The sequence below is a fragment of the Lissotriton vulgaris genome, chromosome 4_1 (genome assembly GCF_964263255.1).
Source record: "Lissotriton vulgaris chromosome 4_1, aLisVul1.2, whole genome shotgun sequence".
Taxonomy (NCBI): domain Eukaryota; kingdom Metazoa; phylum Chordata; class Amphibia; order Caudata; family Salamandridae; genus Lissotriton; species Lissotriton vulgaris.
The window spans coordinates 902142552-902165253 of NC_141691.1; positions in this window are offsets into that span (position 1 = coordinate 902142552).

Sequence of the window (22702 nt, forward strand, 5' to 3'; positions counted from 1 at the left end):
GTCTGAAACGCGTATGGCAGAAAGGACTTAAGATAAGAACTGTGCAGCGCTGTCATCCCCAATAAAGAAAGGTGAATACTCTCTCGTGGTGGCGTCTTCACTGAAGGGCACTTTTTTGATGAGAATATATATATATATAATAAATTAATTTACCTTTACCTTTTATAGTACATTAACTGCAACATGTTGGAAAGCGGAGGGTTAAAAATTACTATTCCCCTCCAGAGAGTGCAAGAGTAGGGTAAGTGTTGGATAGCGGAGGGGAATAATTTACTATTTCCACTCCAGGAAGTGCAATAGTAGGAAAAGTGTGGGATAGAGTGGGGTTGAAATTACTATTCCCACGCCAGAGAGAGCGACACTAGGAAAAGTGTTGGATAGCGTAGGAGTAAAAATTCCTATTTTCACTTCAGAGAGTGCAACAGTAAGGAGAGTGTTGGATAGCGGAGGGGTAAAAATTACTATTTCTTCTCCAGAGAGTGCAAGAGTAGGGAAAGTGTTGGATAGCAGAGGGGATAAAATTATTATTTGCACTCCAAAAAGAGCAACAGTAAGTAAATTGTTGGACAGCGGAGGGGAATAATTTACTATTCCCACTCCAGCAAGTGCAACAGTAGGGAAAGTGTTGGATAGCAGAGGGGAATAATTTACTAATCCCACTCAAGGGACTGCAACAGTAGGAAAAGTGTTGGATAGTGAAGGAGATAAAATTACTATTCCCACTCCAGGGAATGCAACAGTACGGAAAGGGTTGGAATGAGGAGGAGTTAAATGTAGTAGTCCAACTCCAGCAAGTGCAACATTAGGGAAAGTGTTGGATAGCGGAGGGGATAAAATTACTATTCCCACTCTAGAGAGTGCAACAGAAGGGAAAGAGATAGATAGTGTAGGGGTAAAAATTACTATTCCCACTCCAGCAAGTGCAACAGTAGGGAAAGTGTTGGATTGCAGAGAGGAATAATTTACTATTCCCACTCCAGTAAGTGCTACAGAAGGGAACGTTTTGGATAGCGGAAGGGAATAATTTCCTATTCCCACTACAGAAAATGAAGTAAGACTAATTAACAATGAATTAAGTAATACAAAATAATTTACCTCCCTCCATATTCCCCTATTAATTACACCACCAATATTGTAAAACACAACACAATTACCATAATTAATTAAAATTCATTAATTAATCAGGAACAATCAACAAGCAATTTGAAAACAAATAGTAATAAATTAATTCCAACATTTAACACTCTAAAATAACTTAATATAAATATTATACAAAAAATTAAAATATATATTAAAATTCAATTACTTACAAGCCTACTCCTCCAACAACCCAACACCCGCTCCTACCAAAAATGACATAATTAATAATGTATTAATAACTATTAATAACCAAGTAATACATAATTATTATTAAAATAAATTCTACTATTAACAATATAAAACAATAAATACATAAATATTATTTAATAAAACATAATAATGAATTAATTATAATTGAATTAATTCCCACTCTACACCCCTATAAACCACAACACACTCCTAAAAAAATGACAACTAACATAATTAACAATTAATTAATAATGTTTATTATACAAATTATCAACACATTAATAATACATTAATTACCACAATTATCAATATAAAATATGAAATACATAAATATAAATTCATGGAAAATATGAATTATTTAATTATTATTAAATTACTTCCCACCCTACTCCCCTAAAAATCCACAACCCACTCCTAAAAATTGACACAATTAACATATTTACAAAATAATGACTAATAATTAACCATCCATTAATAACGAATTAATAATGAATTGATTACCACAATTAAAATGATAAAATATTAAATACATAAATATTAATTAATAAAAATACCAATTAATTAATTATTATAATTGAATTACTACCCATCCTATTCCCTTATAAACCCACAACCCTTTACGGAACAAAATGCAGAATTAAATAACAAATATTATTAACTTCTAAAAATTATTAATACATTTATTATAATTAAATTACTTTTCACCCTATAACCCAATAAACTCACAACCTGCTACAGAACTAGAACACAAAATTAAATAAATAAATATTAATACATTCGAATAATTAAATGAATTCCCATCCCATTCCCCTGTAAACCCACAAACCGCTAAGGAACTAAAACACAAAATGTACTTTAAAAAAAAAAATAGAACACATACATTTAAAATACACATTAAAATACAGAACACTAACTAAAACAACAATATTTTTAACAACAATATTTTAGCAAAGGATATTAATGACTTAGATATTTTTCAAAATGATATTACTTACCTTAAACTCGATATTCTTCACAACAATATTCTGACATTTTTGTATTACAATATTTTGCACTCGTTATAAGTGCAAGTCGACAATAACAACTCAATATTATGTCTATTTCCCCTAGGAAAACATATTGGTGGAGAGGGAATGAAGAACCAGAAAAAAACACCAGATTTTATCTTGACTCTTTTGATGATGAACACCCTTATTTATAGAAGATATTCAGGCCGCAGAGTTTCCTCCTCCTCTAAAATTCAGGTTTAACTCCTCTATAAATGGTGACAGACAAGCCAGACCATATAGATTGGCTAAAATGCCTTCAGTTTTGTCAGAGTTAACTTTGTGGAAGCATGGTGGGTAAACAGTTCCAACCTGACTATGTATGTTTGTAGTGGTAATGTACCACCCTTTTGGAATTGAATTTATAATCTGAATATTTGGTAGTGGAAAATGGATGATGATACACTTGCAATAGTGTAACCTTCGTTAAATGTCAACATGTCAAACCTTTTGAAATTTAAATGTGGAAAACATACAGTATGTATCCTAAGATGCGGATTTTGGTATGCTAAATACTAAAATCTGCATGTTGTTCCCCATGAACTTGTAGTTGGTGTTATTTATCACATCCGATAAATAACTTTCCCTATGATATTGCTATTTATCAGTGGTGATAAATAACAGTTTTACTTGCAATTAGGCTCTAAATGCTTGACTACATTGTATTGCTGACAAATGCAGGGTAAGTTGTGTTAGGGTGGCATGATTAGTGTAGCTGTGTTGAAGTACAATGCTTTTAAAGTATAGGTACTGTAGGTGATAATGAGAGTGTTGTATGGGTTAATTTCTGTCCAAATGGGTACAATGTGAGTGCAGTATTAGATTTGAATTGTGCAGTGTGAAGGTTGTAATTGGCTGTGCACTTGGAGCCCGATTCACAGAACTAACTTAAGACAAAATCCTAAACTTACTACCATTTTGGTATTCACAGAAGGCACTTACTCATTTTTGCATTCACAGAAGGCACTTACTCATTTCGGTAGTCACAGAAGTTAGGAGTCCTAACTTTAAGACTCCTAAATGACTTCTGTGAATACCGAAAGTCTTAAAGTTAGGATTTTTCTCAGTTTAGGAGTAGCAAAGTTAGGACTCCTAACTTTAGGACTCCTAAATGCCTTCTGTGAATACCGAAAGTCTTCAAAATAGGGGAGCATATTATCAAGGGGGTTTATCTCTGCTTTTTTGGCTTTAAAAGCCAAGAAAGCGGAGATAAAATTATCTCCCTATTACCTAGCTGTCGCTAACACCAGTTAGCAACAGCTAGTAGGAGATAGCGACCATCTTGGGCCCCACTTTGCATGTCAGTGATATTTATCACTAATGACATGCAAAGTGGGCGTGCCAAGATGTTAGCGACTGAAAACAGTCGCTAACATCGCTATCTCCTATTACCAACTTTTGGAGATATTCGCGCTAAGCACGAATATCTCCAAAAGCTAACACCTGCCCTGAGCAGTTCTTAGCCATGTTATCCAATGGGAGGTGGATAACATGGCTAAGAGCATTAGCTCGGTAATGCATGAATATCACTGACTTTTCAGCGATATTCATGCATTGCGGCGATTTTTATCGCATTTGCGATAAACCTTGGTAATACCAAGGTTTATTAGCGGTAAAAATCGCCGCAGCTCAGCAGTAAATTTTTGTCTCTAACCAAGCAATAGCGATAATTATCGCTATTGCTTGGTAATATGCCCCAGGATTTTTCTCAGTTTAGGAGTAGTGAAGTTAGGACTCCTAACTTTAGGACTCCTAAATGCCTTCTGTGAATACCAAAAGTCTTAAAAATAGGAATTTTCTCAGTTTAGGAGTAGTAAAGTTAGGACTCTTAACTTTAGGACAGTCCAAGGTTTACCAGTTCTGGTACATCTGGGTATTTGTCACAAACCAGAGCAGTTGCATGAGACAACCCACACAAGTACCTTGGAACACCTTCCTAGGGCAGAGTAAGGCAACACAGCAACTTGAGCTGCCAAACAGTGTGCAAATAAGCATACAGTCTAAATGCTAATGCAACAATCGTACAGTTTATTATTTTGCATGACACGCTTGTATAGTCTTCAGTACATTTTAAAAGTTTCACAATTTCTTTCTTCAGAAAACAGCCAACATGTGCTTTGTCACCAGTGACTGTTTCAAGGCTGTGAAAGTTATTTTAAACAGAAATAGAGTAACGTTACAATATGTCATTTCGTTAAAACAAGAAAACAGAAGAAAGAGAAACTGAAAGTAGAACGCTGATAATGACGAACAATTAAGAAAAGGGATAAGCAAGGAAGGTCAAAGGAGTTCAGTCACCAATTTTTTAGTGCTCAATTAGTTTATGGTCCAAGTGGTAAAAGTAAGAGAACAACATACTCTTGTTAAGACCTATAGTGTAGAGACATAGTTGAAAAAGAATCCTCAGATATGAGAAGGAATGCAAGTATTATAGAGCCGGACGTACTGTGTTGAGTTCCGTCCTGCCATTGCAAACTCCGGAACTATCCTGCGGTACTGATCTTGGCTCCAACCTCACCAGCTACTCCCTATCACTCGGTGTGCCCACTGGGAAGATTTAAAGTTGTGAGGAAGTGTGCTGGTGGGCCCGTAGTGCCGGAAAAGCAGCCTAGGATCAGAGCCGCAATCTTGCCTGAAGCGGGGCTCACTGTGGAGCGCAGCAGAGGCCTGGAGTGAACGGCCTACCCGCCCAGACCCCAGATTTACGGAATACGCAAGTTAGCGGTAGGAGCCATGGATGCGCCGACCTGGGAGCTGAGATTGTCCCTGTGGTCAGGCAAGTGGAGAGAGGTGCACGGATGGCGGGGGCCCTAGTGTGTGGATGCCAGTATTTCAAGATGCACCAGCGGCCCCATCTACCAGTGGAGTTGTGTGACAAGCTGAGGGGTGGCCAAGCCTTAATCATCCCTGCATCGGCAGACCAACAGAGGCTGGGGCACATTGGACAGAGGGCGTCCCATGGAGTGTGGCACTTGGTAATTATGTGGGAGTGACTAGGGGTTGCCCCAAGACACTAGTGACTGAACGGTGAAGCCACACCTAGAAGAACAGTAGGAGGAGGACTCCTAAACAATCAGAGTGCATGATCTCTGCTTCTATTTTGCACGCAGTAATATTGGAGGTGTGGCGAGGCAGGGGCATGAGTCAGCTGAACCTTTCAGGGCCCGGTTGCTGTTTACCGGAATGTACTGGGTTTCAGGCACCGGCGCCTATCCTGGTACCTGTGAGAAGCACTGTGGGAATCGCAAAGACAAGGCGTAGCGTGGACACCCGTAACCTCCTGCGGCCCCGGGGATCGGACACCCGCACTGAACATAGTGGGTCCCTCCTATTTGGGATTGTCCAAGATCCTGAGTGACTGGGGTGCCACATTGCTGTGGGCGGACATAACCAAAGGAGTGGAATCCAGGGTGAGCCTGTACTTTTTAGAACGGAGGAGGCAAGACATTGGAGCCCATCATGGGATAGGATAAGTGTGCAGAGGAGCAGACCAAAAAAATCCTGAATTATGCGGAACCCTTGCCCCAGGGGCTTCACTAGAGGGATGCACAAAAGGAGGACAATGATGAGACGGCACTGAGAGATGGAGCGCAAAATCCCTCTCTGGGAGATATTCTGGCAGCAGTACAGATTAAGAGGGACGAGATGGTGACCAGAATTGATGTAGTGGCAATCAATGTGAACCTTCTGCGGTGTGACCCATACAAGGTCTCAGACAGGGTCACTTCTGCAGAGCAAAATGTGGATGCACTCCAATCGAGGTAAAGACCCTACGGATCAATGTTATGGAACGCCAGAGGAAGTTGAGCAGGGTGGATGAACGTGCGGAGGACCAAACGGACGCTCCCTAAGGAACAACCTGAGGTTTGTGGGATTTCCGGAGCGGGCGAAGGGGCCCTCGGCTGAGCAATTCTTAGAGGACTGGATAACAAAGATCCTGGCAAACCGTCTAAATTCTTTAATGTTGAAAGGACTCACAGGGTGCTGCCCCCCCCCCTCCCACCCACTGAGACTGGGCATGCCGCCACGGGCCATTATAGCTGGGTTTTTTGTATTTGGGGACCAAGACCTGCTTCTACAGTTCACTCGCAACAAGCCAAATCTACAATTTGAGGCTCACCATATTGCTATCTTCCCCGATTATACAGAGAGGGTACAGGACCCAAAGCGCACATTTCTGGCAGTGAAAAGACGGATGAGAGAAGCAGGGCTGAGGTTCAGCCTTTTGTATCCGGCCAAGCTTCGGGTGGAGCATGAAGGCAAGGCTCTGTTGTTCGAAACGGTGGAGGAGGCCTCTGACTGGATGGACAGCACAGGTTTCTCTGGACCCGGCCGGACGGTGACACCAGCTGTCCAATGGAATGAGACTACGGGATCCAGGAGATTCTGGGAGGGTTCAGGTGTGTGAAGATGGGGCTCTGCAGGTGGTGGAAGGTTCGCCGGACTCTGTACTGACCTTGTCGGAGGTCATTCCGGACATGAATGTTGACTGAATACTTGGAGGGGGATGAGGAAGAAGGTTTGGGTCACCCAACAAGCAGATACGTGTCTGTAGCTCACTGTTAGTATACCAAATGTTATATGGTGCACATTTCATGTTTATGGGTGCGGATCAACTGTATGTGCATGCCGTAGGGGGTGGGATACACCCTCCCCAGCAGCTGGGTCCTAGGTTTCGCACCCGGTTCGAGAGCCAGACGCATGCTAGGCAATGATGACCAACATAAGTCAGAGTATGACCCACAGGACAGCCTCTATGTTTTGAGGGGGGAAGTTGTAAGGAGTCTTAATGCTTTCCTGGAAAAGTGAGGTGGTGGTATAGGGCAGGGGATAGTGCTGCTCACTCGCTATGTTGGCTGGGGGAGGGTTTTGTCACACTGCCCAGTGGGTAGGGGAGACCAAGATGTTTACTATGTTTTACTTGTTGTTCATGGTTGTTGGGGAAGATGGGGGGATCCATGTCTGGTTCGAGACTCACCAAAGAATGCTCAGTTGGATTATGTAATGGCAGGATGGGAATGGAATTGGGCCTACAGGTGTACAAGCTTATGGGTACTTCACTGACGAAGCTACTCATGTGGAATATACGGTGAATGGAATTGTTAGAACAACTTAGAAGGGTACATTCATTTTTAAGAAGATATAAAATAGCCATAGCAGGGTTGCAGAAGACGCACGTTTGGGGGGAGGTGCTGCCATTCATCAGGCATATTTGGCGTGGACAACTCCATGCCACCTCATTCTTGGAATTTGCACAGGGGCACTGATTTGGGTGGCTCTAGGAACCCCTTTCCAACACCTACATCACATGGTAGATCCTGAGGGACATTATGTAATATTACATGGTAGGTTGGACGGCTAGGAGGTATGCCTGATCAATGTATTTGCCCCTAACCTGGACAGACCTGCCTTTTCCTATGACGTGTTGAGGGTAGCAACTCCATACTTAGGTAGAAATATTATACTTTTAGGGGAGGTTAATTGTGTCCTGGATGGGATGCTAGACCACGAGCCCCCCACACAAATACCAAGCCCAGCATGACCGGGGACCTGCTTGATGTGATGAGGGAGATGGGCCTGCTTGATACATGGCGGGTTAGGCATCCAGATATTCAGGTGTTCTCCTGTTATACCCCTTTCTCCAATACATATAGTAGGTTGGATCAGATCTTGGTATCGCAGACTCTGATGCCCAGGATGGAGGATATAACTTATCTCCCAAGGCCTATATTGGATCACTCCCCGTTACTTGCAACGCTAAGTATGGCCAGACCCAGAGCCGTAATCCCTACGTGGCAACTCAAACCGGAGGCACTCACGGATCCACCTTTCGTTGGTAAGCTGGTGGAGGAACTTATGTCTTATTTTTGGACTAACTGGGGCTTGGCGTCATCCAGAGGTGTGGAATGGGAAGCAATGAATGTGGTTGTCTGGGGGTTTTGCCTCAGTATGATCAATGGTGATCGGAAACAACTTGAACGAGATATACAGGTCACTGAGAGATGGCTGGCTGAACTTGAAGAGGTGCTGCCGTCAGAGCCTGGCCCCTGGAAAGAGTGGCGGGAGACTTGGGAGGAACTTCTGGCGGCATTGTGCCACCTTGAAAAGTTCCATTACATCATATACCGGCAGCGCCTGCATGCAGAAGGAGATTGCCCCGGGGCACTGCCAGTAAGACTGGTCCGTAATGAGATGCAGACCTCGTCTATAGTGCAGATGTGGACGGGCGCATGGTATACAGCCAGTAAGGTATTTTAAATATTTTGGCAGACAATTTGGCCAGAGTATACACTGGGCAGCATGCCCAAGCATGGGAGGAGTTGGGGGAATTCCTCACTACTCTAAAACTCCCTTGTCCCTTGATGAGACCAGTCAAATACTGGACGAACCACTCTCGAATGAGGAAATACTTGGAGGGATTACATTCCTGAAGCCAGCCAAGAGTCCGGGCAGTGATGGCCTCTCTGCTAAAACATTTTTAAAATGTGCGTCTATCCTGGTTGATTACCTCCTTGAGGTCTATAATGAAGATTTACAGAACCAGACACTCCTGCCTTCCATGAATGAAGGGGTAGTGGTAATGATACCTAAGGCGAACCAGGATGATAAACTTCCAGGGTAATATATGCCCAAATCCCTGCTCAATATTGACATGAAGTTCCTTAGCGGGATCCTGGCAGTGTGCCTGCAACCATACATACAGTACCTCGTTCAGGCAGACCAGGCAAGGTTCATTTCTAAACGTAGCACAGCCATGAATCTCACGTTTGGCACTCGCCGGCGCCCCAGCAAGAGGAGTGCGGAGACGAGTTTTTGCAATGGGTACAGCTACTGTATTCGGCACCTTGTGCCAGGATCAGAGTGGGTGACTGGTGTCCCAGGCCTTCCAACTGCAAAGGGGCACCAGACAGGGGTCCCGCTATCGCCGCTACTTTTCCTGGTGGTGGTGCAACCACTGGCAGTAGATCTCTGAATGAGGATGGCGCTATTTGGGATTATGCTTGGCAAGACTAATGATGTGGTGTCCATGTATGCGTATGACACCCTGGGGTATATCAGGGACCCAAGCGCAGCAATGCTGGTGCAGCTGGATACCCTCGAGGGGTTTGGGCATGTGTCGGGGTTACAAATGAGTCTGGGGAAATCCAAGCTGGTCCCGTTGGGACGGCTGCCCCTACACCCGGAGGAGTAACTGCCAGAGGTGGGACTTCCATGGGTAAGGACATTACCCAATATTTGGGGGTTAGACTAGCGGGCATGGCTGATCAATACGCAACATTGGCAGGGTAGTGAAGGGTCTGTGAGGCTCGGTGCATTTCTGGCAGGAGCTGCCACCGTCACTTATAGGGAGGATAGCACTGATTTAAATAGTGGTCCTACCTCGGTGTTTGAATGCGATGCAGGACTCCTTTTATCGGATCCCCTGATCCTTCATCCTTCATAATTGAACTGGATAGGCTTATTGTCGATCAGCTATGGATACCCAAATGCAAATAGGTTAGCCTGTCCTCTATGCAACGAACATGGCAGGCTGGGGGATTAGAGGTCCCATGCCTGGAATATCACTACATAGCCTCGCAGCTCCAACATGCAGTAGATTAGTTAGATGGGGAAAAAATTGGGAAAAAAATCCTGCTGGCTAGGACCTTTGCAGAGCGGTAGCTGCCTGAGTTACTCATGAAGGTGGCGAGGGTGCCCCCGATATGCCTACACATTGTGCTCCATGTGGCGGAGATGTGGGAAGTGATGGTCCAGAAAGTACTGAAGAGGGCCCCATACATGCCGGACATGCCCCTGTGGAATGTTCAGCTGTTTCGACAGATTGCCGCAGAAATGTCAGTGCAGAGGTGGCAGGAGGGGGGGTCCCTGACCATGGGCAAACTATAAAATAATGCATAGTATATCACACGCTAGCAGGCATAGGAGATGTCTGAACTGGGTCCCGGACAATTCTTACAGTATGAAAGGAATGCGCAGGTGGTGAGGGATTTATGGCCCACATACCCAGATGAACCCTCGGTTTCCCAGGTATTATGGTCTTTGTTAATGATGGGCAAAGGCCGCAAGGGAGGGGGGTTGGTTTGATGTTCTGTAGCGCAAAGGTTTGGGTCATGGGCCATAGTAGGGATCCGTGGGATTGGTCATCTATGTGGCATCATGCATGAGATACAGGTGGGGGAAAAGATCCTTTAAAGACTGAAATGACTTTGCTGTACTTGGGCTAAGGCCTGTTGTGTATGAAGTTTGGACATTCAGTAATGTATGCAAATGATCTGGCAAATGCGTTATTAGTAATGTTTGTTTGGACAAAAGTCAATAAAAGATATTTAAAAAACAAAAAAGAATTATAGAGCCTCGAGAATCCAGAGTTATAACCAAGAGTGAGGAACAAGTGAGTCAAGAAATCCACAGAAATTGAGAACCTCAGTGAAAAAAAGGGTCTGAAAACTGACCCAATGTTTAAAATAGGATCAACTTCAATATAGTAGTTTTCAAAGAACACTCATCCAAATAATAGAATCAAAAAGTGATCCGCTGGTGTCTGCAGCAGAACCTCTGAGCTTGCTAGTTTTCATGATAAAAGAAAACAAGTAAAAAACGTTAAGATGAAAATGACATTGTAGATCAATTGGATCCCTAAAAAATGATGACAATTCTTACCTTGTAAAATTCGAACTCACATTAAATCAACAGTGACGAACTGGCAAGACGGTTTGTAAAATCTGGTAAGAAGTCACAGCTAATACTTGTTGTGGAATCAGCTCACAATAAGAGAAACAAGACCTTCTAAGGAAAAGTTTGACCAATATGTATTATTGTCTTTGATAGGAATATAAGTCCAAATACCCAGTAAGACAACCCTCATATGGTGCAAACGAAAGAACAATGTGGAATATTCCAAGCCTGGTTGGTCAGTGTCTGCTGTACTGTCTCTATACTCTACATGTTCCAAACATTGCAGTATGTAAACATTTAAAACTAGCATGAAAAAGCAAATTGATAGTTGTCTGAAACAAGGTTCAAAAATATCCTAAGGGAAAAAAGGCTATGTTGTCTTGAAGTGATCAAACTCACATAGACTCAAAAGGTAGTGTGCTGCATGAGCTGTAAAGAAGTACATTCTAATCATAATATTTTATGATCTGTTCACTAAATTAAAAAAACGTATTATAGTTCAAAATTAAACAAGAAAAATGTACTTTGAAATCTATGAAATTATATAGAAGAAAGTAGAAAAAAATTGAAAATTCAAAGACTTTACCCCAGGAGAAATAGAAGGTAAAAATATTTCCAAGCCATAGCACAAAAACGAGTGAAAATGCAGTGGATTCACCAACTATATATGGAGAACAGTTTGAAAGAAGGCATTAGTATAACCGATATCGTCGAGTTCAGAAAAAAATATATACTGATCATACAGGTCTTACCTAAACAGGTTGTTCTCAAAGTGAACACTCTAGGTGTGTTAAAAAATGATGGAATCCATAGTAAGCTTCAATATATAACATATATAAGTAAAAAAAATGCATGAGAGCCCTGTATTGAGCCACCAGAAATGGCATAAAACATCATATGACTAGCTGTGCCCTTAAGTTCATATTATCCCAATTGGCCATGATATCAAAATACCTATGAGTAACCATTCAAATTCAGACTTATGCACGAGAGGGACCCATAAGTGAAAAGTTCAACTGTAATTGGCTAACAAAACATTGTCAAATCTTTACATCAATACACCAACTGTGGATGCACAATATTCTTACTGGAAAAATTGCATAAATCCAGAGAATATACTTAAAACACATTGGGATATCTATTAGGTCCCATACAACTAGAGCACAGTAAGTTAAGCATCATGACCTACTAATTAAATACTGAGTGGCATACCCACCTATGTTATGTATAGCATGTATTAACAAAATGTAATTAAGTCCTCAGAATGGTTGAACTGCGGCACAGTGTTAGCCAACATTAGTCTAAAGCTCTTGCCTGTGTAACATGATATCATCTGTCTCCATGTGAGCCAGAACCGCTTTGAATCACTTCCTACTTGAGCAGAAACCAGACGTGTTCAAGTGTAAAAGAGAGTAAAAGGGGACTCCATAAAGACAGAGTACTTGTGAAGAGAACATAAGAGGCAGCCATATTGGAATGTATCGCTTGTGACAGATAAAATTGGCTACATTACGAACGGCTCATATTAAAACATTAACAAGACCGCTCACGAAACATTCCAGAAAAAGTTCCTCTAGAGGATAAAAAGAAACAAAGTCCTATTTGTATGTTTGACTCATTGTAGATTAAATGGGCTACAGTATGATAGCTCCAGAGACTAATTAAAGTTATCTCTCTCCAAATACTTTGGAAGGGTTCCACAAGAAAATGAAGAGTCCTGGCCATATTGGAGTGTGTGGTATGTGACAGGAAAAAAAGCTCCAAAAAATAATTTAAAAATCTGTAAAAAAACCTCACTAAATGTGCAGAAAGAGATATACTTCAGAAGATTGTCAGGTTAGATGAGAATTCTGTACAATGATATAAATGTAAGGAACCTCTTTCATGTTTATGGTGATCATAGTACCAGTTTCCCCACAGATGTACCATTTGGATGAGTAGAGAAGATGGATAATAGAGTTAGTGAAAGAAGTGAAGAAAAGAATTATGTACGAATACATCCGGTATACATAGTTATCACATATAGAATATGTTACAAATTCAAAAGGTTAAATGGAGTATTGTACATTGGATACGTATCCGACCATTTGAGCAAGTAACGTAACAATCACAAGGTGAAAGTTGTCAAATTCTGTAGGAAGTCGAATGGTAAAGAGAGAAGCTAACAGACAACAAAGTGAGGCGAACAAGTACATACGAACATAATACATAAACAACGTCATTACACGTGTACATTGCAGTAATAGTCAGGGATAAAACACATCAATAGAATTGGTGAAATCGAATTGAATTGAATTGAATATTTGTAGAGCGCAAATTTCACTCCCTTAGGAGCATCTTGGCGCTATGCAGTTAAAAGCAGGATTTCGCAACACCAGAGGGAAGAAAGGATACTGACCTTATTGAATAAGTGCCAAGCACATACTGGAACACCTTGCCGGATAATGCCCCAGTTTCATTTGCTTCAGGAAACTCCTGGAGACAGAATTGTTCAAAGCATAAGTTGTGGTAGCTCGTGCCTGTCTGACTCTCGATCTGCGACAGCATGGAGATACCCTTTCAGGGGTGATTCCTGCGCTTTACAAATTCACTACACACATACATACATACATACATACATACATACATACATATATTGAGTCAGTAGATGAAACTATCCAAGATTTAGGATTTTTTTTAAACAGGTGTTCAGAGTCGATAAATCTCATCTATTTAGGGAGTTGATTCTCACCTTCGTTCCAAGACTGCAAAGGATTTCCCACCTTGGACTTTCACATAAATGTCGGAGTTTTAGGAAGATTAGCTGAGGAGGATCTCAGAGTGCGTGAGGGGTTATTGGGAGTGAATCTAGAGGCTAGATATTTGGGGAGTCTTTTGTCTTTTGAGCATCACAGAGGGGGACAGACCACAAGCCCCAGGAGGCTAAAGAACAAAACTATACACTGGCTAAATAAACATAAATATATTGAAACTGAGAATGTGAGAGAAATGATCATAAGCAGTGTTGGCTGGGTGGGACAGGGGCATATTGATATTCCACGGGACTGGGTAGTGGTAAATTTCGGAGCTCCAATGTATGTACATAATCTTCTAAAACACGGAAAAACATTGTCACACACTAATTCCTAGATTTTGCCACTACCCCTTGGTTATTTCTATAAGCCAGTAGCCATCCCGATCCCCTGCAACTTTCCCACTTGGGAAACACCCATATTGAACTGTACTAAAAGAGATGAAGTTCTTCGCACTCTGGAGGACATAGAAGGACTACCTGTGACCATCCCCGTGCATTCCCTGCCAAGTTCAGCCATGACGGTTACTCAAACTGCTCTTGAATGGTCCACGCACGATAATATGTAGCGACTTATGAGCTGAAATATGGCAGGGATTCGCTCCAAGCTATTTGTACCAGATTGGCTATCATTTATTAAAAGCTATGATATAATCATGCTACAGGAGATGTGAGAGGTGGTACTCACCTTTGTTGATAGGTTCCAAAGTTATAGCATTCCAACAATTGGTTCCCGCTCTGGCCGTGCATCAGGTGGTTTAATAATAGGTGGTCATGGGGAGTTTTTGGAGCCATCATCAGCCTTCAAGCGCTCTTTTGAAAACCCATGTAATCTATATTTGGTTAACTTTGATAATCATGATTTTATGAATGTACCAAACCGAACATTTCTTACTAAGTTATCCGACAGGGTTTTACTAATGGCCATAAATTATATCTGTGCCATTCATTTCATTTTCAAGCTTTATTCGACTATTAAAAACAATCACAAAAGCGTACAATAAATCACAATACAAACATTACAATAAAAACAAAAGCTCAGCAAAGAAGAATTTCAGAAAGCTAAAACACCAGACTTTTCCTGTGAGAAATGGCTTTGAGTAAAAAAGTAGCAGTAAAAAAACAGATGTCTGCAGAGTCAAGTGCAAATAACAATTCCATGGCTTGGGTAGTAGTATACACTGGGAATCTTAAAAAAATAGGTCTGAGGTAGAGACGGCGAAGATGCATATAAAGTGGACAAATAAGCATGAAATGCAGAGTACTTTGCCTAGTCTGACCATCACAGGGACAGGGAGAATGGCTATGATGTTTCATCTCTGGGAAGGCAACTAAATTATGTACAATACCAAGTCTAAATCGTGTCAAAACAAACTGATGGGACTGCTTGGTTATAGATTTTAGGTACATAGGCATGCCCTTTTCTTCCAGATTAGTAGAATGATAGAATACATAGGTAGACATGGTAATACTCTTCAACCTACGCATATCAGACTTAGTTTGTATATAAACATCTTTAAGTTCCTTTTTCGATAAAGTAACGGCACAATAAGGATCCTTGATGATGTCAAAATTAAATACATCGTCATAGGAGGAAGAGACATAACTTAGCCAGAGAATCTTAAGGGCTTTGTCCAGCTTCAAACGATCGGTAATAATCTTTCTAGAAAAAGTAGTCTCTTCTTTTGCCCAAATTAACCTCCATACCATGAGGGTCTTAATCCCGTCAGATCTGTCAAATAATTCAAACAGACCTCACTATGGCACAATACAGTAGGTGCCGAAGGGGGTAAGCAAAGCAATCTTCTAAGAAACCCATTCTCTGTATTTTGCAGTACCCTGTGCTGACTATAACCCCAAATACCAGAGCCGTACAGGGCAATAGACGCACATCTATGCCTGTAAATGTCTACCATATCAGGTATACGGCGGCTCCCTAGCTTTGCAGCAAAACGAAAAATACCAAATGAGCTTTTGGCCATTCTACCATTAACATTTGAGATCTCCTGGGACCAAGTCCCCTTATTGTTAAAGGTAACTCCGAGGTAGCAGAACCTATCCACTACTTCAATATTATGATTGTTAAAATGGAACGGCATAACAGACTTCATCCGTTTACCACAGTCCATAATAAAAGTCTTGGTGTTATTTATTTTCAGTTTCCTCTCAATAATAAAATTATAAAAAGTGTTCATAAGTTTCTGTAGCCCATTAGGAGTACGCGAGAGAAGCACCGTATCATCGGCATAAAGCAGAACTGGTACGGGGAATCCACCAACCTGTGGGGAGTCAGCCTGGACCTTCTTAAGTTCCGATTCAATACAATTGATAAAGAGGGAAAATAGCAGGGGGGCCAATACACAGCCCTGCCTTATGCCTGACTTAACCTTGATTTTCTCGGTACATTCACCGGACGGGCCAAAGCGTATCTGGGCCGACAACTTATTATAAAGACGAGCCAGAAAGTGAATGATTGCCGGGGGGCGCCCATGGCCAATAGAGTGCGCCGTAAAAGTTTATGGTCCACAAGGTCAAAGGCGCTCGAGAGGTCGGCGAAACAGAGAAATAGAGAACCTTGTTTCGCTCTCGTGTATTTCCCTATAAGGAGGTCAAGATTGAGGTACTGCTCTGTTGTCCCCAGACCTTTGCGAAAACCAAATTGGGATTCAGCCATGATATTATTTTCCTCTACCCACTCCTCCAACCTTATCAGGAGAACCCTACTCATAATCTTCAGGGAGGAATCAAGAAGGGAGATAGGGCGGTAGTTCTTTGCCTCGCCTCTATCTCCCTTTTTATAAATGGGTAGAATTAGGGATTCACTCCAGGTAGGGGGGGTATTCTCCAGGACTGAAGCATTAAACACCTGGGTCAGGAGTGGGCACCAGAGAGTGGGGTTAGATTTATACAGATCAACCGGGACCCCATCGGGTCCCGGTGCCTTTCCTCCCTTGCTCTTGCTTAGGGAAATAGCCACCTCTGATAGGGTAATATCCAAAGGTAGCCTTGTTTCAGACGCCGGAATAGTAGGACCGACAGAATCTCCCCCGGGTGGATTAAAAATACCAGAAAAATGGGAAACCCAATTGGCTTCGCTGACCTGCGCTGACAGTTTAGGAAACTCTTCATTGACAAGGAAAGGGCTGTTAACCGTGGACCAAAAAAGTCTGCTATCCCGTAACACCGATGCTTGATTCAGGGCATCCCAGGCAAGTTCCCTAAGTTCCTGCTTCCTACGTACAAGATTGTTTTTGTAGGTAAGCCTGAGTAGTTTGACAGCCTCCCTATCTCTCGGGAGTTTTGTTAAAGCCAGCTTAAGTTCCCGCAGGGATTGGGTACATAGGCTATCAAACCAACCCACGTTTTGGTTCCTAATTCGGGCTTTAGTAATGGTAAGACACCTTTTTACAGCAATACCAAGTGCCACAAAGTTAGTTATGATGCATCCATTGAGGGCCTCGGGATGTAGACAACTATACATTTCGGCAATCCCCTCTTTTATAATTTTGGCTTGCAACTTTTCGGAGTTATCCAAATTCCACTTTATACGGAATCCATTCTGTCTACACGGGGTAACATCTTCTATTACCAGATAATCATTCTTGGCAAAAGACCCCCATGCAGAAATAAGCATAGTGATCGCATGGTGATTGCTACCTCCAAGATCAGTGACAACAGGAACCGTACAATGTGGAGTAAGATGCGTAGAAATCAATAGATGATCAATGGCAGAAGACGAGTTGGGTCCTACAAAAGTTGGAACAGACTTGCCATCCGCATCTAGGGCCGGGGGGTGGATCATAAGATCCAGGCTCAACACGAGGGAATTAAAGGAGTCACCATGGGGAGTATGTGCAAAATGTGCTCTGTTTTCCCCATTATCCACATCATATCCACAAATTCTTGTAAAGGAGTATGGACAAGTACGAAGGTTGAAATCCCCACCCCAGATGATATCAATTGGTTTACTGACATAATTTCACAAATTCCTCAAAACAGGACCCAACTCCTCCGCCACTGTGGTATCTGAGGCATTGAATGGGTTGTTATAGTGGTTAACCACCACTAAAACATGGCCCTTAGTATGTTCAAGTATTAGAATTTGGGAGTGGTGTCCCACAGGGAGGTAGGAAATCAAACATACTGGGAGTTTAACTGATGTAAAAATCACTAACCCCCCTTTAGCCCTACCCATACCTGTCCTTATTGCCTGGCTATTATAAGACACAAACCCATCAAGTTTAACATCAGCAGTTGCCCAGGTCTCTTGCAAGCATAAAATATCAAAGTCGGTGAGGATCTCATTCCAACCCAGGGACGCCAATTGCCTGCTCCAACCTGCAACATTCCAGCTAACAAACTTCAAACCAGGGGAACAAAAGGGGGGTTGGATAAGCGCTGGCACCGTGGTAATTAAAACATTATTGACAGGTAGAGGGGCCAATAAGACTGGATGAGCCGCGGGAGTTATCGAGTCCGTTTGAGACATTACATGATCTTGGGCAGGAATAGGACAACTGTCGGGCATTACCGTAGGACCTTTAACAAAAGGAGAACTGATGGGGTCTACAGCAGTGGGCAGTCAATCAACACCATTGAGGCCACTCAGACAATTAAAACGATTATAATTATGGAAGGGTGTCAGAGGCGGTTGGAAAACAGGTTGGGCTGGGTACCCAGGAAATCTGCCCCTCCGATCAACCCTTGTCCATTTGTCCTGTGCTTGGTCACGATGCATATGTACAGGGAGGAAGAAAAAAGATACTGGCAGGGTCCGGATGGTGGATTCCGGAGATCTATTCGACCCAGAGCAGATGTAGTGAACAGTCCTTGGGTCTCTAAAACTAACCAGAATACAATCCCCTGTTATTGACTTCCTGGTCTTTCCCAGCCAGGGAACCCTTCTTACCAACACAATTTCATTATTAAATATGCCAGAAGAGGTCTATTCCAGTTCAACCATTTAATTACTTGATTTTTTAGTGAGAAGAAATTCTCGCCTTCCCCCATCTCAAGGGGGGGGCCCAGGCCATAACCACCATAAGGTCGTTAGCCTCGGGGGGAAGGTCGGGTCTCCGAGCTCTGGGGGCAGGTTTCTCTAATAAAGGGGGTGGAATACAGTCACCATTAACACCCCCATTGGGGTTTATCACTAGGGGAGTTGTGCCTGTGGATTGTGGTGGGGGGATGATAGTTTTGCTATGGCAATGGCATGGGTGAACTGGTTTAGCCATAAGAGGTTGCAAAAGGGGGGTGGCAGAAGTCACCACGGTTGGTCCTGGGATAGCTAAGGGGAGTTGTGAGGTAGGGGTCAGGGGGGGAGGGGGCTTAGTCCCGGGGGGTCTTCCAAGGGTATTAACCTGCTTATTCAAACTACTTAGTGTAGCCTCAAGGATAGTAAGTCTGATCTCCACTCTCTTAATACTCTCGATGATAGGTAGCAGCAGAGATCTGAGTAAGAATTCTATGTTCCCCTGGGGGACAACTGGGGGCAGTAGAGTAGGCAGGTTATTTGTAATGGCAGGAACAGGACCCATAACTTCAATACACCTATCGGGAACTGGAACAGACTTAATGGGTTTTCCAAAATCAGAGTGGGAAAGTTTAAGTTTACCCTTGCCTCCCCTCGTCTTCCTTCTACGCTTATTAGGAGGAGGGCCGTGCAACTCGGCCACAGTAACTAATTTAGGCTTAGCTTTCCTTGATTTAGAAATTTGAGTAGGTTGGGATGTAAGATCAACAGCCGTGCAACAGGGGCTAGTGGGAAGGGTAGCCTTCGGAGCCTGCACAGCAGGTTGGCAGTGACTAATAGTACAATCCCTCAACAAAAGGGGGACTCCTTCCTGTGAAGATGGCTCCTCACTGACATTCAAAGGAAAGCCACCATCGGGGGTATCTACCAGGGGTCTACGTTTCAAATTTTCGATGGAGCGGCGACGCTCAACCCTGCGTTTTGCAAGGGCGGTGTCCAAATCCCCCTCGCCCTCCGCCAGAGAGCGTGGGAAATAATTATCCAGAGTTCTAATCTTGGAACCCCCCAGCTTCACTATAGGTTTATCCAGGGCTGGTGAGGGCATGACAGGTAAATGGGACCTCTTGGACAACAAGGACTAGATAGATACCAATACTTAAAACATAAACATAAACAACAGGCGTGGGCGGGGTCCGGGAAGAGTAGACAGCTGATGGAAGCGTAGGCTGCCGGTCCTCGCAGTCCCTACCGTTCCCAAATGGCCAGAGCAACAAAAGCCTTCACCAAAGTCCAACAGCTGCGAGCGGCTCCCGCGGAGCGGGGGCCGCGAGCGGTAATGAGGCTGCAGGCGTGGGCGGGGTCCGGGAAGAGGAGACAGCTGATGGAAGTGTAGGCTGCCGGTCCTCGCAGTCCCTACCGTTCCCAAATGGCTGGAGCAACAAAAGCCTTCACCAAAGTCCAACCGCTGCGAGCGGCTCCCGCGGAGCTGGGGCCGCGAGCGGTAATGAGGCTGCAGGCGTGGGCGGGGTCCGGGAAGAGGAGACAGCTGATGGAAGTGTAGGCTGCCGGTCCTCGCAGTCCCTACCGTTCCCAAATGGCCAGAGCAACAAAAGCCTTCACCAAAGTCCAACTGCTGCGAGCGGCTCTGTGCCATGTTAGCGATTTTATTGCTGACTTACCTAGTGGCGGAAATATCATGGGCTCTAGAAGGGGAGAGTTGGACCCAAGAAGTCAGGAGTTTGAGTTGATAGTGGAATCATACAACTTAGTAGACATTATGGGAATTGTAGGGAAAGATGTTATTATCCCACCCATATATAAAGGTAAAGGGACTCACTACATGATTGATTTCATATTTATCAATAGGAGCCTAGAAAAGATCTTGCTATATGTTTCAGTTGTTGAATCCACTTTTAGCGACCACAATCCTCTTGAGGCAGCTCTCCTAATGTCCTCAAGGACAATCTATAAGAGGAAGATAGGGACCAGAGACCTCCAACCCTCCATGGATCAATTAAAACCTAAAAGGAGAATGTGCAATCCAGTTCATACCCAAGAGAAAATTCTAAAAGAGAACAGGAGACTAGTGGAGGTGTGTCTACTAGAAAAGGATAGTGCAAACTGCATAGTGGGTGCTTTTAATGATCTTTGCATGGGCATAGAAAACACCCTTCCCAGGCCAATATGCACACTGAATAAGCTTCCTGGCTCGTTTCACCAAGACTGCACAGTAGCCAACCGAGAATTAAGGATAGTATTAGGGTAAAAAAAAAAATTGACAAGTAATTGTTGCCCTGAGGAAACGCTCTACGGATGTCACAGCTAAGCGTTGACAGCAGGTCTTAACATACTAATGGGAGTCACTTGCACAAGCAGCTAGTACGAAAAATAGTAAGCACTTCTGGGCCATAATCTCAGACATGAGATGTAAAAATCTGACAGTTTCCCCGATCTCCAGCCATATCACAAGTGAATCCGGGGAAGATAATTTTAGTAAAGTTTATCTAGTACCCCCATATAGGGATATCATTCCCATAGATAGCTGGAAACTAACAGATGATAGGATCACTGTGGATGAGGTAGAAGAGGCCCTTATTCAAAGCATGGGAGGAAAAGCCCCGGGGCCTGAAGGAGTACCAATCGATTTATTCAAAATATGGGGTCTATTATAATCTCAGACCAATCGCTACCGACAGCATGGCAGTGGCGATCCACCCGACATTGTCTCTCGCCCGCCTCCAATTATCCCCTGCCACATTATGATGGTGGGGGTACCGCAGTGGACAGGAATATCGTCCTCCGCATTTCCACCAGGTCGATGAGTCGACCGGGTGAAAAAGGTTTGAATATGGTGATGGGGTCCGCTAGATGCCACCATCCATATTACAATGCATGCGGAAAGCAGCCTTTCTATACAGCATTGCCGCCACGGAAAGGCATGCGGTTTTTGCAGTTCGGGGCCTGTTGTGAGCCTCCAGGATGTTGTGGGGCAGGGGGCACATGGGGGCTACCTATGGTACCCCCTGCATTTGCAAGCACAACATGGCTGACACTGTGCGGCGCCACCCACTTTGTGCATGCAAATGCACAAATGCCTTTTTTGCATTGAGGCCGGTGCTTCTGACAGCAACGCCCGCCGCAATGTAAAAAGTGTGGAATGCGCCAGCCAGTGTGGCGGGCGCATCCTAATTGTGTATGCGGGACCCCCACACACATAGGGGGCAGTGCCATTTCACAATGCGATGGTGGGCGGACAAAGTCCGCCTGCCATAGTAATAGACCCCTTAATATCCAACTCCTGTCTCCCATTTTAACTAATGTATTTAGTTCCCTGGCACACACAGATATCCCGGACTCCTGGCACACTTCAATTAATGTCCCAATATTTAAGAAGGGTAAAAGTGAAGCTCCCAGTTGTTATAGACCAATTTTGTTGATCAATACAACTGTTAAAATTTTGGGATGTGTCATCTATAATAGAATTCAGGAGTGAGCCCAAGTAGAATCCATTTTACATCCCTCCCTGCTTGGATTTAGAAGTAAGATTGGGACAACTGAGCAAGACGCAAATTTTAATTTAATAATAAATATACAGCTGTTAATCAGGTGACTTTATATATTGCTTTATGTATTTAAGCGCTGCCTGCAACTGTGTTAATCAAACACAATTATGATACATGCTGTTGCTTAAGGGTCGGGATGCCCCTCTCGTTCATTTTCTTGCATTTCTTTATAGGGATTTGGGAGCCAGAGTTAGTTTAAGTGATAATGGGAATGTGTCTGAGGGTATTGAGATTGGCAGGGGAGTTTGACAAGGGTGTGTGTTATCCCTGCTTCTGTTTATAGTATATAGTAATGATCTCCACCCCGCTTTAGCTCTCATATCAG